At 35.8% G+C, this 10,451-nt stretch overlaps 1 long non-coding RNA gene across 5 annotated transcripts in view; it reads right to left on the bottom strand.

Moving 5' to 3' along the window:
• Window positions 1-588: 588 nt before the first annotated feature.
• The window catches only part of LOC107133102 (uncharacterized), a 595,911-nt gene continuing 586,048 nt past the window's right edge, over window positions 589-10,451 (bottom strand). For all 5 annotated transcript variants that reach the window (XR_009490449.1, XR_009490450.1, XR_009490451.1 and 2 more), the window contains 2 exons: window positions 7,954-8,094; window positions 589-4,300 (listed from right to left, as the gene is read on the bottom strand). This is a non-coding gene — a long non-coding RNA (uncharacterized lncRNA). The remainder of the gene's footprint in view (window positions 4,301-7,953; window positions 8,095-10,451) is intronic.

Genomic DNA, 10,451 nt, shown 5'->3' with positions numbered 1-10,451 from the left:
CAAATCACACAGCAGCAAAACCCAGTCTCCACCTAAAATATGGGTGGAATTTGGAAACATTTCTGGATGGGTGTTCCTCCTGTGGAGAATTTGTGACAACTTTTCCAAAACTTTTCCTCAAATCTTTATTATATTCTGTTAATGACTCAGTGGACTTTTGGCAGAAAGGACAAGTTTCCTTTGGTTCAAACACTTCTATAGAGAGTTCTGATTAATCTATCCAATGGTCTGAAATCCAAATAACATATGCAATCTTTGGCTGAAAAAGCTCACCCGTGGTGTTATAACAATAATTCCTCTCCTTGTTTTCATATATAACCTTTTGGAAATATTTCTGTTGGAGCCAACATTTCTATATTTTGGAAACTTGGCCTATGGACAGATGATGGCTCAAGTCTGCCATTTATTTTCCTTTCAGGGTGTACTGGAACAGGAAGAATGGTTGTTAGACTATTTCTTACAGGAAAATTTGTAGGACAACCCAAGTTAATGTGGAATAAAGCCCCTTTCTCTGTCATCCATGTCACAATGCATATTCATTTCAAGATGTCTTTCCTGACCACCCAAATTAAAGTAGTTGTACCCCAAACAGTCGCTTTCTGGAACGGGCCAGAAAGTAAACATTTTATGCTTTGCAGGCCATATGGTCTCTGTTGTAACTGCTGAACTGTATCACAGCTGCATGAAAACAGCTGCAGACAACACACGAACAAATGAGCAGGGTTGTGATCCAATAAAACTTTATTTATCGATGCTGAAATTTGAATTTCCTATAGTTTTTTTGTGTCACAAAGTATCACTCTATTTTTGATATTTTTCCAACAATTGAAAAAAATGTGAAAGCCTTTCTTAGATCACAGACCATACAAACCCAGGTGGTAGGCTGGATTGTGCCGGTGGACTATAGTCTGACCTCTTGTTCTGCAATGGTGCTTTATTTAGGATTTTTTTTTTTTTTTACAGCACTTATTATTTAATTAAAAAATTCTACTTATGTATTTATATTGTTTCTTTACTGTCTTGTGCTAGATTCTAAGATTTATCTCTGAAAGAAGGGACATTATATCCTGTTCAACCTTGAACACAGCATCACACTCAGTAAATATGTATTGAATGTGTAAATCTGAAGCTTCCTGCTATATCAGTTCTTCTAAATAAGTAATTCATTTAACATGTAGACCAGATTGAATTCTTTAAGTGATTTATTTTTTTTTCAAATTTTACATATAGTAGAGAATTTCATGGTGAAGAAACAGGACAGAAAAATGCTTTTAGGCTTTAGAGTTATGAAGCTCAGCCATTTCTATCAATTCGTGTTTGTGATTTTGAGTAAGTCATTAAACCCGTCTGTTTTCTCAATATAAAAAGAGAATAGGAATAGTAGCTATTCTATAAGACTTATGGTGGAGTTTTGCCTGAACTTCCATTTTCCTCCCCAAGCCCACCCCCCACTCTTATCCACCCTGTTCTGTGCCCTGGTAGGCCAGCATGTAAGGATCACATTAGTGATGTGCCTTGCCCTCTGAATTCCAACTGGGCTTTGCTAATGTGGGAGGGAGAAAAATGAGCTAAGAAAAATTTATTCTCTTAACTTGCTCCTAAGTTTCAAGACTGGCTGTTCCTGGAAGAAAAAGTATCAGCTCACAAAATTATAAATTTATAGGTGTTCTGTAATGTACCCAATCAGTGAGAACAATCCTGCTACTAGCTCCAGGGTTCTACACTATCTCCCATGGTTTCTCTATACTCACAACATTAAAAATAATATTTTTTCAAGTTTAAGATAGACCTAAATTCCTTCCAGGACCATGAACTGATTGTAGAAGTTGAAAGAGAAAGTTCTTGAGAATGAATGGTAGCTCAAATTGAAACTGTTCTTAGAAATCTGGTTGCCTTCTTTGAAATTATATTAAAATACTGACTGATTCTTCTTGATTCATATTTCTTTACAGAGTTATGAACTTGGGGGAAGGGGTGTTTATAAGGTATTTCCTAGCTTGCTAAAACTTTTTTTTGTTCACTAGATATTTAAAATCAGGAAAATTTACATCAAAGTATGAATTTTCAAATTCTCTTGAAAAGGCCACACTTTCTGACTACACTAGCCTGGATCTGAGAGCATTTAACCATTCCCATCGCTTTGGATTTGGCAGGCAGCTTTAGTCCCCATCATTCCCTATTATGCACTACTCCTAATTCTGCATAGTTTTATGTTAACAACCTAGCCCCTGTGAACATTTTTCTTAGAGAATAAGAAGCAAAGTCATCAGCTCCCAGGGAGGGTGGGGCCAGAAGGGCGTAAGGAACAAAATGGGGTATACAGCCCTCTAGGACAGCAAAAGAGTGATAAGACCTGGACACAGTAGGATTGCAGGGTGGGAAAAAAAGGCCCCTCTTGGAGTTCTGGGTTATAAATGGAAATTGTGATCCATGAGCAAGGCTGTGTGTATGTATCCTGCCCCTTTGTCTTTTCTGGGTAGATGTTGAGCAGACAGTCGAGTTGGGCTTGACCAGAGTAGAGTTTTGTCCAGAGAGAACAGGAGAGCAAGAGAGGCCAGAAGGATGAATCTCTTTATGAAGGAAGGAATGTAATTATGGATTGCGGAATCTAGGTTGATTACAGAGGGTTGAGGACAGGAAGGGGTGATGGGCATTGGTTAAGAACATGTGCACAATGGAGCCAGACTGCATGGATTCAAATCCTATCTCTATCTGTACGACCTGGGTAAATATATATATATTGTCACATATAATATATAGAATAACAATGTATGTTACATATTACAGATATATGTAAAGTGCTTAGAACACCGCGTAGGTCATGGTAAGTGCTAGGCAGTGCTACAAGAGTACCTTTCATGCCTTACATTGAATTTAATTTTAAAAATAAAATTTTAATTTACATTTTCATTAAGATATTTATGGAAAGTTTACAGTGTAAAAAAATATTAAGAGATATTCTGTGGGGGCTGGAGAGATAAATCAGATACGAAGCAGATTGCTGCTGCTGCTGCTGCTGCTGCTGCTGCTAAGTCGCTTCAGTTGTGTCCAACGCTGTGCGACCCCATAGATGGCAGCCCACAAGGCTCCCCCATCCCTGGGATTCTCCAGGCAAGAACATTGGAGTGGGTTGCCATTTCCTTCTCCAATGCATGAAAGTGAAAAGTGAAACTGAAGTCGCTCAGTTGTCCCTGACTCTTCGCAACCCCATGGACTGCAGCCCACCAGGCTCCCTCGTCCGTGGGATTTTCCAGGCAAGAGTACTGGAGTGGGGTGCCATTGCCTTCTCCGATGAAGTGGATTAGAGACTTACAAAGCGTCTTTAGGGCATATAAAGCGATAAGCTCCATAAAGGGAAGCACAGAGAAGGCTCACTGTAGGGGGTGTTCCTGACAGACCTGGTTAGTTTTGGACACAGAGCAAGAAAACACAGGTGGCTACTATGTGACGTTCACCAGTAGGTGCTAAGTCTGAGATTTCATGGATTTTTTTCTAACAGTGCCTTTGAAGCAGATCATGGAATTTCCCAAAGTATGATTCATAGAGAGAATTTCTAATACTCTGTCAGTCTAAGTTGGGAGATATTTTTGAGGAGGTAGAACTTTTTTTCTTTAATAACTAGTTTCTGTTTTGAAGTAAAAAAAAATGAGGAACATGTATGTTGGCAAACATATCAAGGAGTAAAAATACCTGTAGAAGGATAATGAATTTTGCATCCAGCACTCAGTCCCTTTCTAGAGCAATCATAGTTAGCAGTTGTTTGTGTCTATCAAAAAATATTCTTTTCAACTGTATTATGTATATTTATACACATTTTTAAAACTTAATTTTTATTTGGAAGATAATTGTTTTACAGGGTTTTGCAGGTTTCTGTCATTTATCAACATGAATTAGCCATAGGCATATTTATGTCCCCTCCCACTTGAACCTCCCTCCCACCTCCCACCCCATCCCATCCCTCTATGACTTCCCATTGTCACAGAGCACCAGTTTGAGCTCCCTGCTTCATACAGTAAATTCCCATGGCCTATTTTACATATGGTAATGTGTTTCCATATTACTCTCTCAATTTAGCCCACCCTTTCCTTCCTCCATTGTGTCCACAAATCTGTTCTCGATGTCTATTTTTCCATTGCTGTCTTACAAATAGGTTCATCATCTTTCTAGATTCCATACATATGCATTAATATACAATATTTGTTTTTCTCTTTCTGACTTACTCCACTCTGTTAATAGGCTCTAGGTTCATCCACTTCATTAGAACTGATTCACGTGTGTTCCTTTGACATGTGCTGATTGCCTGCAGGATGAAAGTGAAGTTGTTAAATGATACGTGCACTTTAAAATAAATTGTGTTTTAAGAATATTAGGAAATACTGTCAAGTCGCCCTCCAAGAAGATTATGCTAATTAATGTTCCCAACAATAGTTTGGGAGAGAGAATGTTGTTTAATATAGTCTCACAAAAACCAAAAATATTTTATTATATCTACTCTGTAAAAAAAAATAATTTTTGTTTCATTATACCTCTCTGATTTGAGGGAAGTTAACATCTTTAGAAAAATAAATACAAATTAAAAATATATATTGAACATTTGTGCCTTTGTCCATTTTATATAGAGCTAGTGTCTTTCGTTAATTGATTTGTAAGAATTTTAAGAAATTTATGCATTTTCACCTATCATATTTGCTACAAGTATTTCCCAAGTTGTTTATATTATACTGATTTTATTTAGTATTCTTGCCAAGTAGAATTTCAAATTTTTATGAAGTTATATTCATCAATGTCTTGGAACTTCTGAATTAAATACTTTGCTTAGAAAAATGTGACAGCTGTTAAGTACAAAAATCTGTATACTAAATTATTGGTAAATTTCTATAAATGATAAATTTGGGATTTTTTAAGTTTTATTGTATACTGTAGTTGATTTACAGTGCTGTGTTAGTTTCACATGTACAGCCAAGTGATTCAGTTTTATATATATATCCATTCTTTTTCCATTTTTTTCCCATATGGATTACTACAGAATATTGAATAGTATTCCTTTTGCTATACCATAGGTCCCTGTTGATTATTATTCTATGTGTAGTAGTGTGTAAGATATTATATAATATTTATCTTTCTCTGTCTGACTTAATTAACTTTTTAGTATAATCACCTCTAAGTCTATCCTTGTGGCAAAGGGCAATATTTCTTTTTCATGGCCACGTAATATTACATTGCATATATATACCATATCTTCTCTATCCATTCCTCCAGTGGACATTTAGCTTGCTTCCATGTCCTGGCTATTGTAGATGGTGCTGCTATGAACACTGGAGTACATGTATGTTTTCAAATTATGGTTTTCTCCGGACATATGCCTAGGAGTGGGATTGCTAAATTATATAGTAGTTCTATTTTTAGTTTTTTAAGAAACGTCCATACTGTTCTCCATAATGGCTGTAGCAATTTTCAGTCCCACTGACAATGCAGCAGGGTTCCCTTTTCTCCATACCATTCCCAGTTACTTATGGTTGTAGACTTATTGATGATGACCATCCTGAACTGGCGTGAAATGATATCTCATTGTAATTTTGATTTGCATTTCTCTAATAATTAGCAGTGTTGAACATCTTTTCATGTGCTTTTTTGCCATCTGTATATCTTCTTTGGTGAAATGTCTATTTAGAATTTCTGTCCATTCTTTATTGGGTTTTGTTTGCTTGTTTGTTTTCTTTACATAGAGCTGCATGAGGTGATTTTGGGGACTAATCCCTTTTTGGGTGCTTTGTTTGCAAATATTTTCTCCCATTCTATTGGTTGTCTTTCCATTTTGTTGGTGGTTTCCTTTGATGTGAAAAGCTTTTAAGTTTAATTTGGTCCTATTTGATTATTTTTGTTTTTAGTTTCATTAAGCTACAAGGTCCATTCAAAAAGACGTTGTGATTTATGTCAGAGAGTGTTCTGTTTTCCTTTAAGAGTTTTATAGTATTCAGCCTTCATTTAGGCTTTTGATCCATTTTGAGTTTGTGTATGATGTTAGAATGTTCTAGTTTCATTCTTCTATTAATACATGCAACTGTCCAATTTTCCCAGAACCACTTATTGAAGAGACTGTCTTATCTCTGTTGTATATTCTTGTCTCCTTTGTCAAGAAGATTAATTGACCATAGGTGTGTGGGTTCATTTCTGGACTTTTTATCCTGTTCCATTGATCTGCATTTCTGCTTTTGTGCCTGAACCATCCTGCCTTTGATTACTGTAGCTTTGTAGTATAGTCTGAAGTCAAGGGTTCTGATTCCTTTATTTTTCACTTTTCTTTCTCAGAAAAGTGCTAAATTTTGTATGAGATAATTTGTTCTTTTCTCAGTAGATTGTCCCAACATCATTTATTGATTATTCTGCCTTTAACACACTGATTTAAAATGCTGATATCACCATAATCTAAATATCCACATTATTTGAATCTTTGTCAAGACTCTATCTTGTTTCTTTATTTATATACAATGTAAAAGTACAAAGCTCTTACAGAAGCTTTGTAAAATGTAAAAATGTAGTTTGTTCCTTTATATTCTACAAAATTTTCTGCCTAATCATTACCTGACTATAGACCTATCATGCCTAGTTTTATAAAAAATAATTCTATTGGTAATTTTATTGGGATCACATGCAATTTATACATTGAGAGAGGGTAAATTAGAATCCTTACAGTATTGTATTATTTTAAATAGAACTGGGCATTAATTCCCATTCAAAATGTATTTTAATCTTTCTTAGATGACTTAAAATTTTTTTTTCATTTTTGGTGTCCTTTTTATTAGAGCACTTGAAAGTTTATTCACGTAAATCTAATACATTCCTACTCACCCCTATCTCTGGGTATTTACTTAGTAACTGGTTTTTCTTTAACATAAGTACATCTTATTTGAACAAAATAAAGCCAACAGCATTTTCAATATCAGTTTTTAAATTTTTCTTACTAAATTATTCCTTCATTCACAACAGTTTTCCCAGTTGATTTTGGGTTTTACAAGGTTATACAATTATCTAGGTATTTGTAAATTAAATTTTTACTTCTATGTTAGAACTTCTATAATCTCATATTTATCATTCTCAAATCATTGGAAAGTATTTCCCACAGAATTTTAGGTTAAAGGAGTAATAATCAGCATCCCTGTCTTATTTCTTTATTTAATGGAAACATTTTTATGTTTCACTATTAGGCACATTGCTAATTAAGTATTATACAAATTTGTTAATCTATAATGATATTGGCATTTTTACCAAGCACTTTGTTAGCATCAAACATGTTTTTCTGCCTTGACCTGTAATTAATATGGAAAAGATATTGATATATTATATTTATTAAAAGAATTACTCCTGAAGAGTATCTCTCAATCTTTAAATAAGCTGCTGAATTTGATTTGCTAGCTCATTTTAGAAGTTTTACATCAATATCCATTAGGCAAATCCATCTTTAGTTTTATTTTATTATTCTGCCTTTATTACATTTTCTACCAAAAATTTGCTATATTTGTTAAAAACCTTTTAGAAACTTTCACTTCCTTTATGCTTTCAAACAATTTAATTGCATTCCTTAGATATTTTGTAAAATTTACTTATGAAATAAATTGTTGCTGATGCTTTTTGAGATGGCTTTTGACAAATTTCTTAATCTCTTGTTTCATTACATGTATTTTCTAGAACATTATGTTTTATAGTCAAAATTTCAAATTCATTTGCATGAGATTAAGCAAAGTGATCCTCATATTTATCACCTCAATATACCTGGTTGTTTATTCTAATGTCTTATTTTTATATTTATGCCTGTTTCTTCGATTCAGTGTTATATGTATTTCAATATATTTTTCATAGACTTGATCATTTTCTTAACTTGTTCTGAGTGCTAGCATATGTTTTAAGCAGGTAGTTGTATTGGTAATCGTTCCTGTAATCTGTCATTTATCTTACCTTCGTTCACCATTTATGATGTCCCAGACACTAAGCACATGCTGTAGAATACAAGAAGGCATCCAAAGTTCCCTTTACTGTCAAAGACTTTATTCAGTCATGTTTTGGCACACTGCACTAGAGCGTAAGAGTAGCATCAACCTGGAAATTGATGAAAAAATGTAAAGACTTATGGTCTCTCAACTAGAATGAAGCAGAGCAAGTTCTTAAACATGGGTCTATAGGACATCAAGGTTAATCCTATGTATTTAGTGATATACCTTCAAGTATATTTTTAGACATACTCCTTAACAACTATTTTCTGAATCTGTAGATATCTGAGAATGTCTTCCTGTTGCTCTAATATATGTCCACATACTTACTCCATCTACCATAATGGTTTGAAAATAGAGTTGTTGAATCATAAAGTTCATTCTTCATGATTCCATGATTTTCTGGAAAAGTCCTGGTCAGGCTTACTTACATTCCTCTGGAGATGAACTGTTTCTTCCTAACTCACTGATCACAACCTTACATTGAGAATTATTTTCATTATCTTTACCTTTCTAAAATTTCACAGAATATGTTCAGATGGTTTCCTAGTTTCTTAATTTTTACCTGGAATATAGTATATGGTGTATTTCACCCTCTGTATTCTGGGTTTTTTTGTTTTTCAGCTCAGGAAATTATATTTTATGTCTTTGGCTTTTTCCTTGTTTGCTTTTTCTTTCGGTTGTTGTCGTGTCTTGCTTTAGAGTTATAAAAGGCAAGGTCACTGAAAGTGCTCCTTTGCTTTATAAAAGTAGGTCCTAGATAAAGCATCATTTCTAGGTCATTGCCAGACTCACAGAAGATAAGCAAAATGATCAAATGTCAGTAAGAGCTGTACACTATAAGGAACAACTAAAGATTCCATTGTCTAGGGATAAGTTCTGATACTACCACTACAAAATACAGAATATTGTAAAGAGAATCGAAAAAGAGGAGAAATGTGGAGAATCTAGTACAAAGATCTGAAATGCATATAACCACAGTCCCAGTCCAACCAGACATACAGCTTAGTAAGCTGATGGTAGTTGAGGCTTAAAAGGATCAAAACAATGTATTTGCTTATGAATCTGCAATTCAGGCAGGGACCAGGAAGGATGGCTTGTGTGCACTGTTCAGCACCAGGCAGAGCAGCTCATCAGGGAGCTGCAGATCCCATTTTCAGGATGATGAGCTGGGTTTGATTGCTACTGGGAGTTCAGCTGTGCCTACGATCCATAATCCTAGGTTTTTCTCTATGTGATACTTCCTACAGTCAGCTTGAAACTCCCAATTAATTGGGATTTTTTTTAATAATAAAGTGGCTGTGTTCCAAAAGAACACATTGTATGGCATTAATCACACAGCAACAACTCCACGATATTCTGTTGGTCTAAGCCTACATCATCCAGTACAACAGCCAGCGAACATATATGTCTATTTAACTGTAAAACTAAAGTTCAGTTCTACAATTATACTAGCTACCTTACAAGTATCCACTATGGCTAGTGGATATTGTTTCAGTTCGGTTCAGTTCAGTAGCTCAGTCGTGTCCAACTCTTTGCAACCCCATGAATAGCAGCACACCAGGCCTCCCTGTCCATCACCAACTCCCGGAGTTCACTCAGACTCAAGTCCATCGAGTTGGTGATGCCATCCAGCCATCTCATCCTCTGTCATCCCCTTCTCCTCCTGCCCCCAATCCCTCCCAGCATCAGTCTTTTCCAATGAGTCAACTCTTCACATGAGGTGGCCAAAGTACTAGAGTTTCAGCTTTAGCATCAGTCCTTCCAATAAACACCCAGGACTGATCTCCTTTAGAATGGACTGGTTCTCCTTGCAGTCCAAGGGACTCTCAAGAGTCATCTCCAACACCACAATTCAAAAGCATCAATTCTTCGGCGCTCAGCTTTCTTCACAGTCCAACTCTCACATCCATACATGACCACTGGAAAAACCATAGCCTTGACTAGACAGACCTTTGTTAGCAAAGTAATGTCTCTGCTTTTTAATATGCTGTCTAGGTTGGTCATAACTTTCCTTCCAAAGAGTAAGCGTCTTCTAATTTCATGGCTGCAATCACCATCTGCAGTGATTTTGGAGCCCCCCCAAAAAAAAGTCTGAACACTGTTTCCACTGTTTCCCCATCTATTTGCCATGAAGTGATGGGATATTGTATAGGCAGCACATTTCAATAATTGCAGACTGTTCTGTTGAACAAGACCTTGATAAGGAAGCCACAGGGACCCATTCAGGTTCAAGCAGAAGGAGCTAGAATACACCACTTGCTGGAGGAAGCATCAAGGTTGTAATATAAGAAGTGTGTGGGATGGGACATATTGTTGTGTCTGTCCTTGTGAAATACAATTTGCTACATCAGTTGGGCTTCCCTGGTAGCTCAGCTGGTAAAAGAATTCACTTGCAATGCAGAAGACCCCAGTTCAATTCCTGGGTCTGGAAGATCCCTTGGAGAAGGGATAGGCTACCCACTC

The sequence above is a fragment of the Bos taurus genome, chromosome 14 (assembly GCF_002263795.3).
Source record: "Bos taurus isolate L1 Dominette 01449 registration number 42190680 breed Hereford chromosome 14, ARS-UCD2.0, whole genome shotgun sequence".
Classification (NCBI taxonomy): Eukaryota; Metazoa; Chordata; class Mammalia; order Artiodactyla; family Bovidae; genus Bos; species Bos taurus.
The sequence above is the reverse complement of the archived record's forward strand: the minus strand, read 5'-3'. Positions and strand labels throughout refer to the sequence as shown.